Here is a 17,515-nt window from a genome sequence, read left to right as displayed (position 1 = left end):
CCCACTGGCTCACTTCCTAAATGACCACAGCAGCTGGGGGCTGGACCAGCCCAAATTCAGGAGCCTGGAACTACATCTGAACCTCCCACATGGGTGGCAGGGACCCAAATACTTGGTCCATATTTCTCTGTATGCCTAGGCACATTAGCAGGGAGCTGGATTGGAAGTGATATGCAAACCAGCAACCATATAGGATGCCAAAACTGTAGGCAGTAGGTTAGCCCATTGAACCACAATGCTGATCCCTGAATATGTATTTTTAAATTTTGTGTTGAAATTATTTTTATCATTTACTAATTCCAAGAGAAAAGTACATAAATTTCCTATCTTAAAATTACTAAATCATAGATCTGTAGCAGTCCAGTAATTAAAGATTAAATTATTTTGGTCACACTAAAAAGTTGCATACTTCAAACAAAATGTACATCAAGTTTCCACATACTCAAATTGTTATAAATATGGAATTTTTTTTTGACAGACAGAGTTAGACAGTGAGAAAGAGAGACAGAGAGAAAGGTCTTCCTTCTGTTGGTTCACCCCCCAAATGGCTGCTACAGCCAGCGTGCTGCGCCGATCCGAAGCTAAGAGCCAGGTGCCTCCTGGTCTCCCATGCGGGTGCAGGGCCCAAGCACTTGGGCCATCCTCCACTGCCTTCCCAGGCCACAGCAGAGAGCTGGACTGGAAGAGGAGCAACCGAGACAGAATCCGGCACCCCAGCTGGGACTAGAACCCAGGGTGCTGGTGTCACAGGCAGAGGATTAGCCAAGTGAGGCACAGTGCTGGCCTAAAGATGGAATTTAAAATGAATGATCTGACTTACAGTTTTTTGACTTTATAATTGGTCAAAAGCCATACACATTCAGTTGAAACTGTACTTCAGAATTTGAATTTGGATCATTTCTAGGGTGCTGTTTAGTACAATCCACTCTCCCACGCTTGGCAGGAGCAACGAACCACAGCTCCCAGACTGCCACAGGAACACGTACAGAAACAAACAATGCTCTACAGTATGCTGTGCTGGTACACTGTGATGTTCAGTATGATAGGTGTGTTCAAACATTTTCAACTCTTGATGCTCCAACTTATGATGGGTTTATCAAGATGTAAAGCCATGGCAACTTCACGAGCATCTGTATTCAAAAATTAAAGATGAAACAAAACAGAAAGAGTAGTCCGACAAAGGTGAACGTGCTTTGAAATTTTGTGCAACAATGTGATCTAAAACAAAGCACATCATAAGTTGGCTCTTATAGTCAAATACGGTATTTGTTTTTTAATACTTACGGTCATGGGAGGGTAGGGTGGAAAGTATCATTATGTTCCTAAATTTGTTTATATGAAATTTGTATGTTTTAAATAAAATTTTTTAAAAGAACCAATCAATTACTGCTTCCTATTACCACCGCCACTTTCAACAAACCCTTCTTCCTATTCACTTTCCTTATGTGTCATAATGGAACCCACTGGTTTCCTGGCTTGTAGGATCTTTCTTTAAAACTACCCAATCATTGGCGAAGTCTCTTGTAAATTCACTTTGTCACACTGCCTACTGCAAGATTTGCCAAATATCAGCCATGCCTACCAAACTTCATATGAAAGCCTGAGCTTTAGCATTTTGGGCTGTAATTCTTAGCATATATCTTATTTTTTTTCCTGACAGGCAGAGTGGACAGTGAGAGAGAGAGACAGAGAGAAAGGTCTTCCTTTGCCGTTGGTTCACCCTCCAATGGCCGCTGCGGCCGGCGCACCACGCTGATCCGAAGGCAGGAGCCAGGTGCTTCTCCTGGTCTCCCATGCGGTGTAGGGCCCAAGCACCTGGGCCATCTTCCTCTGCACTCCCGGGCCACAGCAGAGAGCTGGCCTGGAAGAGGAGCAACTGGGACAGAATCCAGTGCCCTAACCGGGACTAGAACATGGTGTGCCGGCGCCATAGGCGGAGGATTAGCCTATTGAGCCGCGGCGCCGGCCATGCATCTATCTTGTAAACTGTGCCGGCTCTGTGGCACAACATGTAAAGCCACCGCTTGGAACACTAGCATCCCATATGGGCATTGGTTCATATCCCAGCTGCTTCATTTCTAATCCAGCTCCCTGATCATAACCTGGGAAAAACAGCAGAGATGGCCCAAATGTTTGGGCCCCTGCCACCCATGTGGGAGACCCAGAAGAAGCTCCTGGTTCCTGCCTTTGGCCTGGCGCAGACCTGGCCATTGTGGCCATCTGAGGAGTGAACCATAGGATGGAAGATTCTCTCTCTCTTTCTCTCTGTGTGTGTGTGTGTCTTTCCCACTCTCTCTGTAATGCTTTTGAATAAATAAATCTTTAAAGAATAAAGTAAAATAAAATAAATAATGTAATTCCATAGAGTATATGTCTGTAATTTTTCACATTTCTCAGTTATTTTAGGCTAGGTTAGGATTTCAGCCCTAATCACCCTCCTCAGCTATAACCCAAATCATCAATTCCTCCTACTCTACATTTGTGAATACATCTTCAATAAGCTCTACTCCGATTCTTACTCCTGGTTCACAGACACCAAGTATTCCCATGTACCCTCAGAAATATACATAACATCAAAGTATATGCCCCCAACTGGTCTTTCTGTAATCTAATTTCATCAACTATAGTCCACAAACACCATGCTACCCATTTGCTTACATGTAACTATAAAAAATGTTTTATATATTTGAAAGACTGAATTAGAGAGGAAGAGAGGGAGAGAGAAAGAGAGAGAGAGCAAGAGATCTTACATCTACTGGTTCACTCCCACAAATGGCCTTAATGGCTATGGCTAAGTCAGATGGAAGCCAGGATCCAAGAATTCCATCCAGGTCTCTCACATGAGTGGCAGATTTCCAGTCCTTGGACCATCTTCTGCTGCTTTCCCAGGCACAACAGCAGAGAGCTGGATCAGAAGTGGTGTAGCTGGGCCATAAATGGCTGCTCACTTGGGATTCTGGCATTGCAGGCAGCGACTAAACCTGCTGTCCCACAATGCTTGTTCCACTACATAATTCTTTTTAAAAATATTTTATTTATTTAATCAGAAAGACTTACAGAGAGAGAGAGAGAGAGAGAATCCTTAAGAAAACTAATTTAACATTATCTGAGACAGATAAAGTCAAACTTACAAAATATACAGAAAGAGTCTTATGGCAAAATAAATTCAAAAATTTGAGAAAGAGAAGAGAAACTGTTACTACTTATTTCTCTAAAATGTGTTTCATAATAGAGTAATGTGAAAAATAAATAATAGAATAGAATAATAAATGTGTCTCACAATAGAATAGTATCATAGAACTAAATCAAATTTGATCATATTGAAAAATAATTTGTTTTTTAAAAGCAAATACAGAACATGTTCTCCTTTTATACAGAACATTCTTATTTTCAATATCTTCCATCATACACACATAACCATCTTTCCCACTGTGCAGCTTTGGAAGCCATCCTCAGATTATATGAAAACTTACTGTTAGGAAAATTGTGTATTCATGCCTCCTGTATGTGCATGTTGAGTAGTCCCTAGCAGATGTATGTGTTGTGAATTTCCTGTTCTATTGCCTCTTTCCCTTCTTTTCCGTACTGTCGTTTCCAATGAAAAATTTTACACCAGTTACAGATCACCTACAAAATTCACAGCTTTTGAAACACCTTGAGGATTTGAACATTTTTATTCTTAAAATAACCTGTGGACTTTCCAAATGGCATTACAAACCTATGACACCAGTTCAAGAATGGAGCAACTTTTCCTTTTAAAGATTCCCGAAGCATAGCCTTTCAAGGCATAATTAGGCTTTGGAGAATGACTTTGTCTTACCAAGCAATACCTGGACACAGCAGAAAGGGCCAAGCCAAACTTGCCTCAGGGAGATAATAAATCCTCACCAGTTGTCAGCTTACAACATTTGGCTCCAGGTCAATCACCACTAAATTTTCAAAAGACATAAGCACACAGGGAATGGAAGATTCTCAGTAACATACCAAGGTTTTAAAAACTGGTAAAAGAAACCTGTAGAAAAACTTTGATTGAGGCATTTAATGAGATAATTCCTGATTTAATTTTTAAAAAAGTATTATTCCCATATTTATTGACAGAATCCTATTCTGTTATCCTATGATTTATGCCCAATTAGAGAAAAATCTCTGTTCTTTCCCATTCCTTTTTCATGAATTCTGAATCTGGCATCACAGAGTCACCCTAGAGTTTCACTCTTTTTTAGGGGAAAGTCACTGAGTCCTCGCATTTTTGCCTGCTCTGTGAAGAAAGATGAGAAGACACTGCAGCTTGATTCTGGGAGGGAAAGGACAACTTCTTTGTCTTTGTAATTTTTTCAGGGTCGTATCCTGACAGATGGAAATCTGTAATAAGAGGATGTTTTAATAATTTGTAATCATTTACTTTGTGTGCATTTTCTTAAGAGCACCAGGATTTGCATAGTTTCGACAAGAACACAATTATACCCAGTTCGAGCTTCATGGTTTTGTATAAATTTCCCAATAAATGAAGAAAACAATCTATGGCAGCTTTTAATAATAAACAATTCAAGTCTAAGGCCATGTCTATTCCAATATTAACTTTCCAAGAAAAGGAGTGCATGTGTGATTTATGTTCTGCTTTAACAACAATATCCAAGGCTCTTTCTTTCCGAGAAATTGAAACAGCACAAATCTAATGACAATCAAACATTTTTATGAATATAACTACATTTATGGACTGGTATGTTAGTTGTGTGTAGTGTATTAGTAATCTAGGATTTTATACATGGGGAATAAAATCCAGATCGTAAGTAATGCTATAAACAAATAGCTATAATCAAACAATTGAAAAACATCATGAATGCAGCATTATAGCATTCTTACCACGAATATTTTAAATTAAAAATTCATACATTCAGGATAATATACAATAACATTCAAGACCACACAGGTTAATTATTAATAATATAGTATATAAAATTATATATTCTTGAAACGATTTTAAATTCCCTTTATGTGGGGTAAAGTGCCCTTAAAAGTAATTAAGTTTTAGAAAGACGAGGCATTTCCACTTTGGATATTAATATCAAATATTTCATATCCAGTGTTTTCAGCTTTAAGCTAAAATAAAAATACAACCCATAATAATTGTGGAAATAATTCAGAAAATGCAAACCAAGGAGGATAAAACTAAACAGACCCACACAGACATCCCCCCATGACAAAATCCATTTGAGGCCAGCAGCAAAAATCCTGAAAGATGTATACATCGCACATGCATTATGCTGACAAGTTGAAACACCAGCACCAAACAGAATAGCTAAATAACACTTCCCCAAAGAATATCTTTTCATCCTATCCCAACTACCTTCAAAGAATTACACCACTTGTATGTTTCTAAGAGGATTTCCAAAAAAATGTATACAGAATTGAAAAGAAACATCTGCAATTCTAAAATGAAATCCCATCACTTTTGGTGTTAGAGAAACACAACTTGCTAAAAAAAAAGATTTTTTTCATGAACTATCTTATCCTTTCTCCCTCTCTCTCTCGCATTTTAAATTTAAATGCACAAAATCTCTGGTAAATAAATTAAATGGCATGAGACAGTATATATATATTATATATGTGTATATATATATATATTGCATATAGAAGACTAGGATTTTAGATGGACATCTCAAAAGTATCTAAAATTTTCCCTCAAGTTGCTGAACTGGTGGACCCCACAGCCATCACCTACACTAGGAACACACTGTTGTTTTTATCAGTCTCCTGCTGTCATTCCACTGCTGCATGGGACAGTCTTCCACAAGACTTAGACAAGCCTCATTCATCCACATTCTACTCTGGAGGAGCTGACACTTACTGTGAATTCTGCTCTTCAACTTAAATACCAGTGTCTGTGGCGGACCAATTCTATCATTGCCGATACAGCATCCCTCAGGCGAGGTCCAACCTTTCCTTCGAACTGCACCCAGGGATTACTCTGACTTCCCCTAAATTCTCTCCTCTGCACAGTAAGAGCTAATCTTTCCTGTATGAAGCAGGAGATGGTGTTGCTATGACAACAGAGCACATTCTAGCAGTGGGACTACTGTTATGAGCCTTCAAAGACTCAGGGAAACATGCACTCAGTCTTCCTCCAGGGCTATGGGCTCCTTCTTTTAGGATTTAACCCCACAACAAGTTTACCCTCAGATAGTGCTGCTGATTAGCCACGCATTTTGCTGCAGGGAGATCACTAGTTAAGAACGTGGTGAGAAGATCACAGCATTATTTAATCAAAGTGCCATTCCCGGTGATATTAAATTTCCAGTTGTAAATGCTCTATATTGCAGTTTTAAAATACTATCCCTAGTTAAAGTATTCCACTTATTCTTTGTTTTTCTAAAATGATAATGTGTTAAGAATGACACTGTCTTCGAAGCTTTATCTTTTTTGTTTGTATATCATCACTATTGTATCAACTTGAAGGTTAGATACAGTCACACACACACACACACACACACACATATCCATTTTCTCTCTTTAGCATCAACGTCTGGAGCCTTGAGGTTTCAGGGTGGGGGGAGGGGATATGCTAACAAAAGCAAATCCCTGCAGCCACATTTTGCATACATATATTAGCCAGAGAATAATCACAATAAGCCCTAATCATTTAGAAAAATAATCACAAGTGGAATTGAAGTGCCTACGCAACGGCAGAAGAGAAAGAGTATTGAGCTCCATACTGTAAGAGGGCAGATTTTATTATAACATTTTCCAACCCAGCAGCTATGTATTTTAGAATAATGAATGCAAACACTGTAAATATTTTAAAGGACTGATAATCCATTTTAACAGTTCTGTGTACATTTTGGAATATTGTTTTCTTCAGACACATTACTGTGATTCAAACATGCCCATCCTTTTCATTGGAAGGGAAGACGGAAGGCAGAAAAAGTTTTCCCCTCAGCAGCAGAGGTTCAGTTTGCTAAACCCTGGAGAGTCAGGTTTTTGCCCAGGGAGTCAAAGGAACTGCACTTTTTATTCCTAAATTTCCTCGGTACCTTTTCCATTTCTCAATCCTTTGTCAGGAGCAGCTATCACCACACAACACCCTTATCTCACTCACTGAATTACTCTCCTTTGTGGTTGAAGCAATAAAATCTACATCATCTACATCTATTCTTTAGTGCAAAGGGAAGACAGCACTTTCTGGACATTGCTGTCCCACAGAGGTGACGGGATCTACAGATTAGATGGATTTAGTGTTCTATTGGTCATGTAGCAAAATCACTCTCATTACTTCTTGCTTATCACTCTAAGGTTTCTTTGGGGAAAAAAGATATGAGTTAAAAAAAAGCTGTAAGATATTAATTAGAAGCTCAATATTGCAGACAATACATGTAGTAACACTTAGTAGTTTATATAAAACAGTATTTTTGAACTCATTTTGATTTGCTGTTGATTTCTATCATAATGAAAAAATGCAGTTAACATTTTGTTTAACGGATGTCTTGGTATATATCTCCAGGACCTATCTATCTACCTTGTAATATATGCAGCTCATTTGTTCTTTCATGATCTTTGTTCAGAGCTTAAGAAGGTATATTTTCATAATTCAAAAGTTATAGCGTCTGTTTTCATTAGGTTCATTATTATCTAATTAGTAAGAGCTTTTTTTTTTTAATTTTTCACTCTCATCTTCAGGGAAACTGGATAAGTGCCAAAACATGTAAACAACATATGGTTTACTTTCAAAATCAACCAACCACAATTACTTATTTCTCAAGAATTTCTTAGCTACAAAAAAAGAGAAAAGGTTGAAATAATTTCCTGCACTAATAGGTAATGTTTACTTACCATCTGCTATTCCTTGAAGACTGATTACCTGGAGATCAATCATATTATATATTTACCAGTTCTTGTCCCTCCAAGAAGACACCATTACCTATAAAAGTATGGTTATTAAGTAGGTCATGCTGAATGTGTTGTAACTTAGATTTGAATTTTGAAAGTAACCCACTAAGGTTATATGAATGCCAGATGTGATCACTGAAAGGAGTTTGAGTTTCATCATTGCCTCCCATGAATCACTTCTATACGCTCCTTCTTTTCAACATAGCAATCTATATTTTTAGTAAATTATAATAACATGGCTGTCTCATAGGGAACAGGGAAAAGGAAACAGCATTTTTCTCAAAAAAAGTTATGAGGATGAATTCCAATGCAGCTCCATGGAAAGAGACAGGAAAGGGAGCAAAGAGTGCAGGAACAACAACTTCTGTCTAAGAAACACTTTCTATGGGGAGGCTGGAGAACATGGAGCACGGATTAACAACAAATGGGATTGCTATCTTTGTGTTCTTCAACTTGCTCATCACCAAAATGGAAAATAATAGTACTTAGGGGTTCTTATGAGAATGCAAAGAGTTAATAGGCAGAATTTCTCAAAACAGCAGCTGGTGTAAAGAATACCCTAAGTAATCGTTAGGTATTATTTAGGATATTGAATACAGGCTTAAATATTATTCATTTTTGTTTCCCCTGTTCCAAATGCAATATCTGCTCCAGGACAGATATTCAATAGAAGACAGAAAAAGTAGTTTTTTAATGATATCTATATGATTTTAATAACTAGCAAAGCAAAGTAAATAAATAGCAAAACATTCTAAAACATCAGAAGAGGAATATCAATGATTTTATATTGCTAATTATTATAGGCTTCAAAGTTCAATAAAAAATTCAGCAGGTGAATGAATTACATTTTAAAAATGTCACCTTCTATTATATTAATTCTATTTTAAAGATTACTCACTGAACAATGGTTAAGAGTATGATAAGTAATATTACCTTTGAATACAAACAACAAATCTTAGTTTGAGTTATCATTTATTAGCACATTTATTTACAATTGTTTTTTGGAGTTTTTTTTAAGATTTTATTTATTTTATTAGAAAATCAGGGGTACAGAGAGAGTAGAAACAGAGATGAGAGAGAAGGAAAAACAAATAGAGAGAGATCTTCCATCTGCTGGTTCACTCCCCTGATGGCCACAGAGGTTGGGGCAGGGCCAGGCTGGGCCAGAATTCTTCCCAGTCTCCCATGTAGGTGCAAGGGCTCAAAGAGTTGGTCCCTGTTCAGTTGCTTTCTCAGACACATTAGCAGGGAGCTGAATCAGAAGTCGAGCAGCTAGGACTCAAACTGGTGCCCATAAAGGATGCCAGTGCTGTAGATGGTGGCTTAATCCACTGCACCACAGCACCAGCCTCTGGTTTAGAAGACATTATGATAGCTACGGGGATTCAAAGACTTAGGTTACTATACTTGTCATCAGTGAGTTCACAGTCTAAAGGAGGAAGTGGTCATTCATTCAACACACCTCTCCATGGCGGGCACTGTCCGAGGGGCTAAGGATACAATAGCAAGAGAGAAATACTGACTCTTGGGAATTTTGCCTCTACCTGTGTGAGTTGTTTAGGCACGGTGAGATGAACATATTTTACATAAGAAGCAACTGCTATAGAAGAAAATAAACCCAGATTGAGGAGACAGACAAGTACACAAGCCTTTAACAGTCAAAATGCCAATTATTTTGACAAAATTATGAACTAAATGCCCTAAGAAAACTTTGTCCTGGTATAGGGAGATAAACACACAAAATCATTGAACAAGCTTGCAGATGTAGCAACAACAGGAAAAAACTGGAGCAGCCCAATGCTCCCACTGAGAATAACCAGAAAAACTATTTTTTAAAAAATGTATGTTTGAAATCTGTTTGCAGGTATCAGCTAAGAAGCAGCCAGAATTTGAATGCTCAAGATCCTTGAGAAAAGGAAATCAGAGGAATGTGAACCAACATCCTGCAAACAGCCTGCTCCCCAGGGGCAAATGTGATTCTGGTGTAAAGAGATAGACCAAGAGTATGAGCATACATTGCAAATAGGGAGAGAAAAGAGTAGAACGATTTCAAAATCTCATAATACAGAGGGAAAAAATTGATTTCAGATTGAAAATGGTAGCCAGGATGTATCAAGATTATAGAGAAAAGGAGTGACACCTCTACTCTATTACTTTGCCCTTGTGGCTTCCGCTTATTTACAAGTTGCACAAAGCAAAAGGAAAAGGAGGTAAGCATAAAACTACTCTTAAAAAATAGAGCAATATTTACTGCACTCTCAAGCTTTAGCAAGCAGTGCAGGCTCCCAGTTGGGATACCCAGTATGTTAAAATCTATGCATGGAGGAAACACAGATGGAGAAGGAAGCTTTTAAAAACCAACACTCAGTATCAATCAGTTCAACACTTGATTCAATTCACGTATTTGGTGTCTCCCTATCTGCCTACTAGAGGATAACTGAGGCTTTCTGAGCCAGGTAATATTCCCAAGTGTCCCCATTATTTTTCATATACTTTATCCAGAATTTAATTTTAAAAAATCACAAGGAGACCAAGCAAAAGGATGCAAAGATAAAAAGATTATGGAAAAGACAGAAAGAAAGACAGATAACTCAGGTATTAACAGTTATCAGAAATGACTTTATAGTAATTGTGAATATTATGATTAAGAGGATTTAAGATTACATCCACTTCACCAGCACTAGAATCTATAAAAGGTACTCAAGTGGAAATTTCAAGAATTTAAATATGAGATAAATAAAATTAGACATTTAATAGGCAGACTTTATGACTGATAACAGTTAGAAACAAAGGTAGTGAATTGGAATACAAAGCAACAGAGAATATCTATGTTGAAAAATCAACTTAAATGCATGAAAAGTAGAGAAAAGAATATTAGGGACATATGGGAAATGGGAAAAGGATTTCAGTGATTTGTTGATAAACAAATCTACAACCAGTTCTCAAAAAAGGACACAATATTATAAAATTCACTATTATAAAGTGTGTCTATCACATAATTTACAAATAATAATAATAAAATACATAATACTCTATTGTAGATTTCCTATAGCCAGTTGATTCTGAGCACTCATTGATTTTTGTTGAACTATCACATTTGTAGACAGCATATAACCACAACTGACAATCAACTGCACTTCCACATGCATATTGGTTCCTGCTCTTTCTTATGCTACTGAGTAACATGAAAATGTGACGGTGAAGATAAATATTGGAAATTCAGTTGCATATCAGTGCCATAAGCAAATGCTTTGCTAAGTCAGAAAATTGTTTCCAAAAGCTGGATACCTTGTACAATTTCAATGTTTTAGAATTAAGACTTGTTTTAAAGCCCAAAGTGAAGTCTATTCCAAAGAATGTTTCACATATACTCAAAAAGAAGGGTTGGAGTGTTCTGCACATGTGTGTTAGTGTTAGGTAGGAAGTCAGATATGAGAGGGAGAGGGGGAGGGGGAGGGGAGGAAGAGATAGCAATAGATCTTCCATGCACTGGTTCAATTCCCAAATGGCTACAATTTGTAAATTCCAAAATGGCTACAATTTTTGTGTGTGTGACAAAGGCTTAAGGAGGCATTTAGGTCCAGCATATGCTTCTCAAAGTCAAACCCATAACGTTTCAGGGGCAGCCCGGTATTTGCATCCTTCCCTGACCCTTCTACCTGATAACCTGCCAGGTGGGGGGTCCCAGCCCCTTCTGCCTGATATCTGCATTTCAAATATCCTGCTCTGGATCCTGATCCTCCAGGGGGTCCTACCCATCCTTCCTCTAACTGGGGCGATGCCAGCCAGGCTTCCCCCTGTCTGATAACTTCAGGGGGAAAGCTCAGATAGGAGTTTTTAGTATTTACATCCATAAAGTCTTTTGTTTCAGGAGGAGATGTAAGAAGACAAAGACCTATCCCCTTAAAAACCCCAGCCTCAACCAGACCGCACGCTCAGCCCTCTGCCTCTACGCTGAGCTGTCCTCCTGGCCTGGTCAGGTGTACTCTCTCCACTCAACCATGTAACCCCGCTCTCCCCCAGTCCGAGCAATTGGGTACTCTCTCTCTGGCTCTGTCTGGAGAGGTGCCCATCTGTTTTTAGGATGTTCCTACCCTAATAAACCTTGCTGTTTTACTTTCCACTACTCTCTGCCTCATGCCTGAATTCTTTCTTGCACGAAGACAAGAACCCTGCCATTCTGTGGTAACGTTAGGTCCAACTTTCTGTAATGTTCAAGCTCTCCATTCCCTTATTGATCTTACTCGTGTGCATTTTACTCATTACTGAGAGTGGAGTATTGAAGTCCCTTACCATTTCTGTGCTGCTGTTTGTTTTCTCCTTTAGTTCTGTTCATGTGTGCTTCATATATTTGGGGGCTCTGATGTTGTATACATCCATATTTGTAATTATTACATCTTCTTGATAAATCAATCCTTTTATCATTATAGAATGTCCTTCTCGATATTATAACAGATTTTGTCTTAAAGTCTACTTTGTCTTCTATTGGGATAGTCATCCCTGCTCTCCTTTTCTCACTATTTGTATAGAACATCTATATCCATTTTCTAACACTCAGCCTATAATATGTCCTTAAATTTAAGCAAGTCATTGGGAACCATAGATAATTTTATCCTGTTTTTATAAATTCAGCTAACTGTGTCTTTTAATTGGGGAGTTCAATCAAGTTCTATTTAAACTACTGAAATAGGGGAAAGATGTAATGCTACAAATTATGTTTTTTTTCATATGATGTATAGCTCTTTTGTTCCTCCATTCTTCTTATTGCTTTCATTTGTGTTTCATTAATTTTTTTTTCATGGTGATATGCTTTGATTCCCTTCTCATTTCCTTTTATGTATGTCCTGTAGATATTTTCTTTGTGTTTACTCCTTGAGATTACATAAACATCTTAGAGTTATAAGGTTCTATTTTAAACTGATAATCACTTTAATCACATACAAAACTTTAATCACATACAAAAACTACTCTTTTCAGCTCCTCTGTACACATATCATTGATGTCACAAAGAACATCTTTATATACTATGTACTCATTAATACATATTTATATTTATATTGTATGTTTATTCATTTAAATTTCCAATAAGACTTTAAAATGAATTTGAACACCAAAATTATATTACAGGCTATTACAGTTGCATTTATATTTACCTTTACTGAAGAAATTTTTTTTCTTATTTCTTTTTAAAAAAGTTTATTTCTATCCAAGGAAGAGCAACAGAGACAAGGAAAGACAGAGAGATTGAGGGAGGCAGGAGATCTATCATCTGTTGGTTCACTCACCAAATACTCATAATAGCCAGGACTGGGCTATGCTCAAGGCAGGAGCCCAGAACTCTCAGCTGAAAGGGATCATGGCACTTCAGTCACCATCTCCTGACTCTTGGGATGGATTAGAAGGAATCTGGCTGGGTAGCAGACTAGTGGGACTAAAAACCTATACTCCAATATGCTATGTGGGCATTCTAAGTGGAGGCCTAACCCACCATGACACAATACCCACCCCTAGAACTTGATCTTTTTGTATGGTTTCATGTTACTCTCTAGCATTCTTTCATATCAACTTGAAAGAATCTTTTTAGCAATTGTTGCAAAACAGATCAAGTAGAATGAGTTCCTTTATACTTTTCTATCTTTAAATCTTAATTCCATTTCATTTTTGAAGAAAAGTTTCACTGCATATATTATTGATCAATTGTTTTCTTTTTTTCATTTTGAATATATTATCCTACTGCCTTTGAATTGGAAAGCTTTTTTTTTCTTTTTTTAAAAGATTTATTTATTTATTTGAAAAACAGAGTTACAGAGAGGCAGAGGCAGAGAGAGAGAGAGAGGGAAAGGTCTTCCATCTGCTGGTTCACTCCCCATTTGGCCACAACGGCTGGAGCTACGTCTATCCGAAGCCAGGAGCCAGGAGCTTCTTCCCAGTCTCCCATGTGGGTACAGAGGCCCAAGGACCTGGGCCATCTTCTACTGCTTTTTCAGGCCATAGCTGAGAGCTGGATTGGAAATGGAGCAGCCAGGACTTGAACCTGTGGCCTGGCACTGCAGGCGGCTGCTTTACTCGCTGCACCACAGTGCTGGTCCCTGGAAGGTTTCTGTTGAGAAATATTGGAATAATCTTTTTTTAAAAAAGGATGTATTTACTTATTTATTTATTTGAAAGGCAGAGTTACAGAGAGGCAGAGAAAGAGAGGGAGCAAGAGAGAGATCTTCCATCCACTGGTTCACTCTCCAAATGGCCGCAACAGCTAGAGATGTGCTGATACAAAGCCAGGAGCCAGGAGCTTCTTTCAGGTCTTCTATGTGGTTGCAAGGGCCCAAGTATTTGGGCCATCTTGTACTGTTTTCCCAGGCCATAGCAGAGAGCTGGATCAGAAGTGGAGTAGCCGGGTCTCAAACCGGCGCCCATATGATATGCTGGCACTTCAGGCTTTACCAATTGTGCCACAGCACTGGCCCCAAAATAATGGAATAATTTACAGTAACCAGCATATACATGATGAGTCACTTTTATTTTACTGCTTTCTCTTTTTCACTTTAAACAGTTTGACTGGATCTTGGCGTGGGTCTTTGCTGGAGTTAGATGAACACCCTGAAGTTGTGTGTCTATTCTTCTTTTCAGATCTTGGAAGTTTGGAGGTATTATCTCTCCAAATGAATGTTGTGTCCTTTTCTCTCTTTTCTCCTTCTGTGATCTCCTCAATGTATACAAGGTTGCTCAACTATATCCCTAAATCCCTCTATGGAGGGTCTCTTTACTTTTGTTGTTTGTTCTTGGTGTCCTTCTTACTCAATGATTTAAAATGACCTCTCTTCAAGGTCACTAATCTTTTCTTCTACCTTACTGAGCCTGCTGTTGAACTTCTCTAGTGAATGCAGAATTTTCAATTCAGTTATTGTATTTTTTCTTCCTCAGATTTCTGTACAATTCTTTATTATAGATATAACCTTTTTGCTGACATTCTTTTTATTTGCATCATTTTTAGGATGTTGTTCATTTGTCTGCATTTTTGTTGATCATTGAGCATCTTTCACACTGTTTTGAATTTTGTGTCTGGAAGTTCAGTGATCTGCATTCCTTTAGGATTTGTGTCAGAAGTTTGAGGGTTTTTTTTTTTTTTTTGCACTTGTTTGAGTCATTTTTACCATATTTTTGGTATACCTCATGATCCTTAGTTTAGACTTGGCATCTGAAAAGGCATTCACCTGCCTCAGTCTTTGGAAACTGGCTTTATGCAATTAATGACCTTTATCAGTCAATCCAGCTACTGAGACTTCTCAACATTTTTCTAGGAATCTGTCCTTTCTAGGATTATGTGGGTTTAACTGCCTCAATCTCCCTGAGCATAGTGGCTTTTCTTCCCAGGACTTACTTACCTCTTAGTTGCCCCAGCATCTGCCTAAAACAGCAGAATCTTGCATCTGCAGCTGTAATATGCCAACACGTGCACTTGTTTTTCATCATCATTTCCACCAGTGCTCTGAGAAAGGTAACACAGCCAACAACCTCCTGGGCGGCCTCTAGGTAATGCAGAACCTCTGACTCATTGTCCACTCTTGTTGCTATCATCACGGAGGAGCCCTAGTATGAAATGTTTCCTCTCATGTGTGCTATGCTACATGGGTAGAAAGAGTGCCTGCCAGGCAAGATGCACCCAAATTTTCTGAGGATCCATTTTTTATTTTTCATTGGTCTGTGAGCTGCTGCTTTACAATTGGCCTTCAGAATTCTCAAAAAATATTCCGGCCCATATATTGTTAGCTCAGTGTCTCCAAGGGGGAATGAAGAAGGCCTGTGGCTTCCTGATATGTCATCTTGCTGATGCTACCCTCTGCTTAGTTTTAAACAAACTATTGAGAAATGCATTAAGGCTGCCCATGAGGAAGTATCATTGAAAAAGTCTTTGTGGAGTACACCTTTAATTCAGAAGTTTGGGTTTTGATTCATCTTTTTTTAAACTTTTATTTAGCAAATATAAATTTCCAAAGTACAGCTTATGGATTACAGTGGCTTTTTCTCCCCTCATAACTTCCCTCCCACCCACAACCCCCCCAAATCCCGCTCCCTCTCCCATTCCATTCACATCAAGATTCATTTTCAATTCTCTTTATATACAGAAGATCAATTTAGTACATATTAAGTAAAGATTTTAACAGTTTGCACTCACACAGAAACACAAAGTGTAAAATACTGTTTGAGTACTGGTTATAGCATTAATTCACATTGTACAACACATTAAGGACAGAGATCCTACATGAGGAGTAAGTGCACACTGACTCCTGTTGTTGATTTAACAAATTGATACTCTTGTTTATGGTGTCAGTAATCTCCCTAGGCTCTTGTCATGAGTTGCCAAGGCTATGAAGCCTTTTGAGTTCGCTGACTCTGATCATATTTAGACAAGGTCATAGTCAAAGTGGAAGTTCTCTCCTCCCTTCAGAGAAAGATACCTCCTTCTTTGATGACCTGTTCTTTCCACTGGGATCTCACTTGCAGAGATCTTTCATTTAGGTGGTTGTTGTTGTTGTTGTTTTGCCAGAGTGTCTTGGTTTTCCATGCCTGAAATACTCTCATGGGCTTTTCAGCTGGATCTACATGTCTTAAGGGCTGATTCTGAGGCCAGAGTGCTGTTTAGGACATCTGCCATTCTATGAGTCTGCTGTGTATCCTGCTTCCCATGTTGGATTGTCCCCCCCCCCTTTTTTTCATTCTATCGGTTAGTATTTTCAGACACTAGTTTGTTTATATGATACCTTTGACTCTTAGACCTATCAGTATGATCAATTGTGAACAGCAATTGATCACTTGGACTAGTGAGATGGCATTGGTACATGCCACCTTGATGGGATTGAATTGGAATCCTCTGGCACACTTCTAACTCTACCAATTGGGGCAAGTCAGCTTGAGCATGTCCCAAATTGTATGTCTCCTCCTTCTCTTATTCCCACTCTTATATTTAACAGAGATCATTTTTCAGTTAAATTTAAACACCTAAGAATAATTTTGTGTTAATTACAGATTTCAATCAATAGCATTAAATGGAACAGAAAAAATGCTAAAAAGAAAACAGAAAAAATACTAACAGGGATAAAGTATTAAGTTGTATATCAACAGTCAGAACAAGGGCCGATCACATCACTCTTTCTCATAGTGTCCATTTCATTTCAACAAGTTTATTTTTTGGTCCTCTGTTAGTTGTCACTGATCAGGGAGAACATATGGCAAACAAAAAAGCTGTCTGCACCTTGATGTTAATTGCAGCTCAATTCACAATAGCTATGACCTGGAATCAACCCAAATGCCCATCAACAGTAGACATCATTTAAAAAATCATCTATTATTCTTCACTTTATGTTTCTGTGTGGAAGCAAACTGTTGAAATCTTTACTTACTGTATGCTAAACTGATCTTCTGTATATAAAGAGAATTGAAAATGAATCCTCATGTGAATGGAAGGGGAGAGGGAGTGGGAAAGGAGAGGGTTGCGGGTGGGAGGGACGTTATGGGGGGGAAGCCATTGTAATCCATAAGCCGTACTTTGGAAATTTATATTCATTAAATAAAAGTTAAAAAAAAGAAATTATGGGACATGTACTCTCTAGAATACTATACAGCAGTCAAAAAC

General features: G+C 38.1%; 1 protein-coding gene across 11 annotated transcripts in view; it reads right to left on the bottom strand.

The window, feature by feature from the left end:
- Positions 1-17,515, bottom strand: part of NOL4 (nucleolar protein 4) — a 373,533-nt gene that overhangs the window by 181,594 nt on the left and 174,424 nt on the right. Inside the window, exons 1-2 of one of the 11 annotated variants that reach the window (XM_051851301.3) lie at positions 5,849-6,005; positions 3,821-3,929 (exon numbers count right to left, since the gene is read on the bottom strand). The exons of 9 other annotated variants lie outside the window; for them this stretch is intronic. The gene's annotated coding sequence lies outside the window, so the exon portion shown is untranslated. Of the gene's footprint in view, positions 1-3,820; positions 3,930-5,848; positions 6,006-17,515 lie in introns of those variants that run through there. One more of the 11 variants, XM_008261195.5, reaches the window with a different exon arrangement.

Source organism: Oryctolagus cuniculus, chromosome 10 (assembly GCF_051225735.1).
Source record: "Oryctolagus cuniculus isolate XC-2025 breed Fujian yellow rabbit chromosome 10, ASM5122573v1, whole genome shotgun sequence".
Taxonomy (NCBI): Eukaryota; Metazoa; Chordata; class Mammalia; order Lagomorpha; family Leporidae; genus Oryctolagus; species Oryctolagus cuniculus.
Note: the sequence above shows the minus strand (reverse complement) of the source record. Positions and strands in the feature narration are given on the sequence as shown.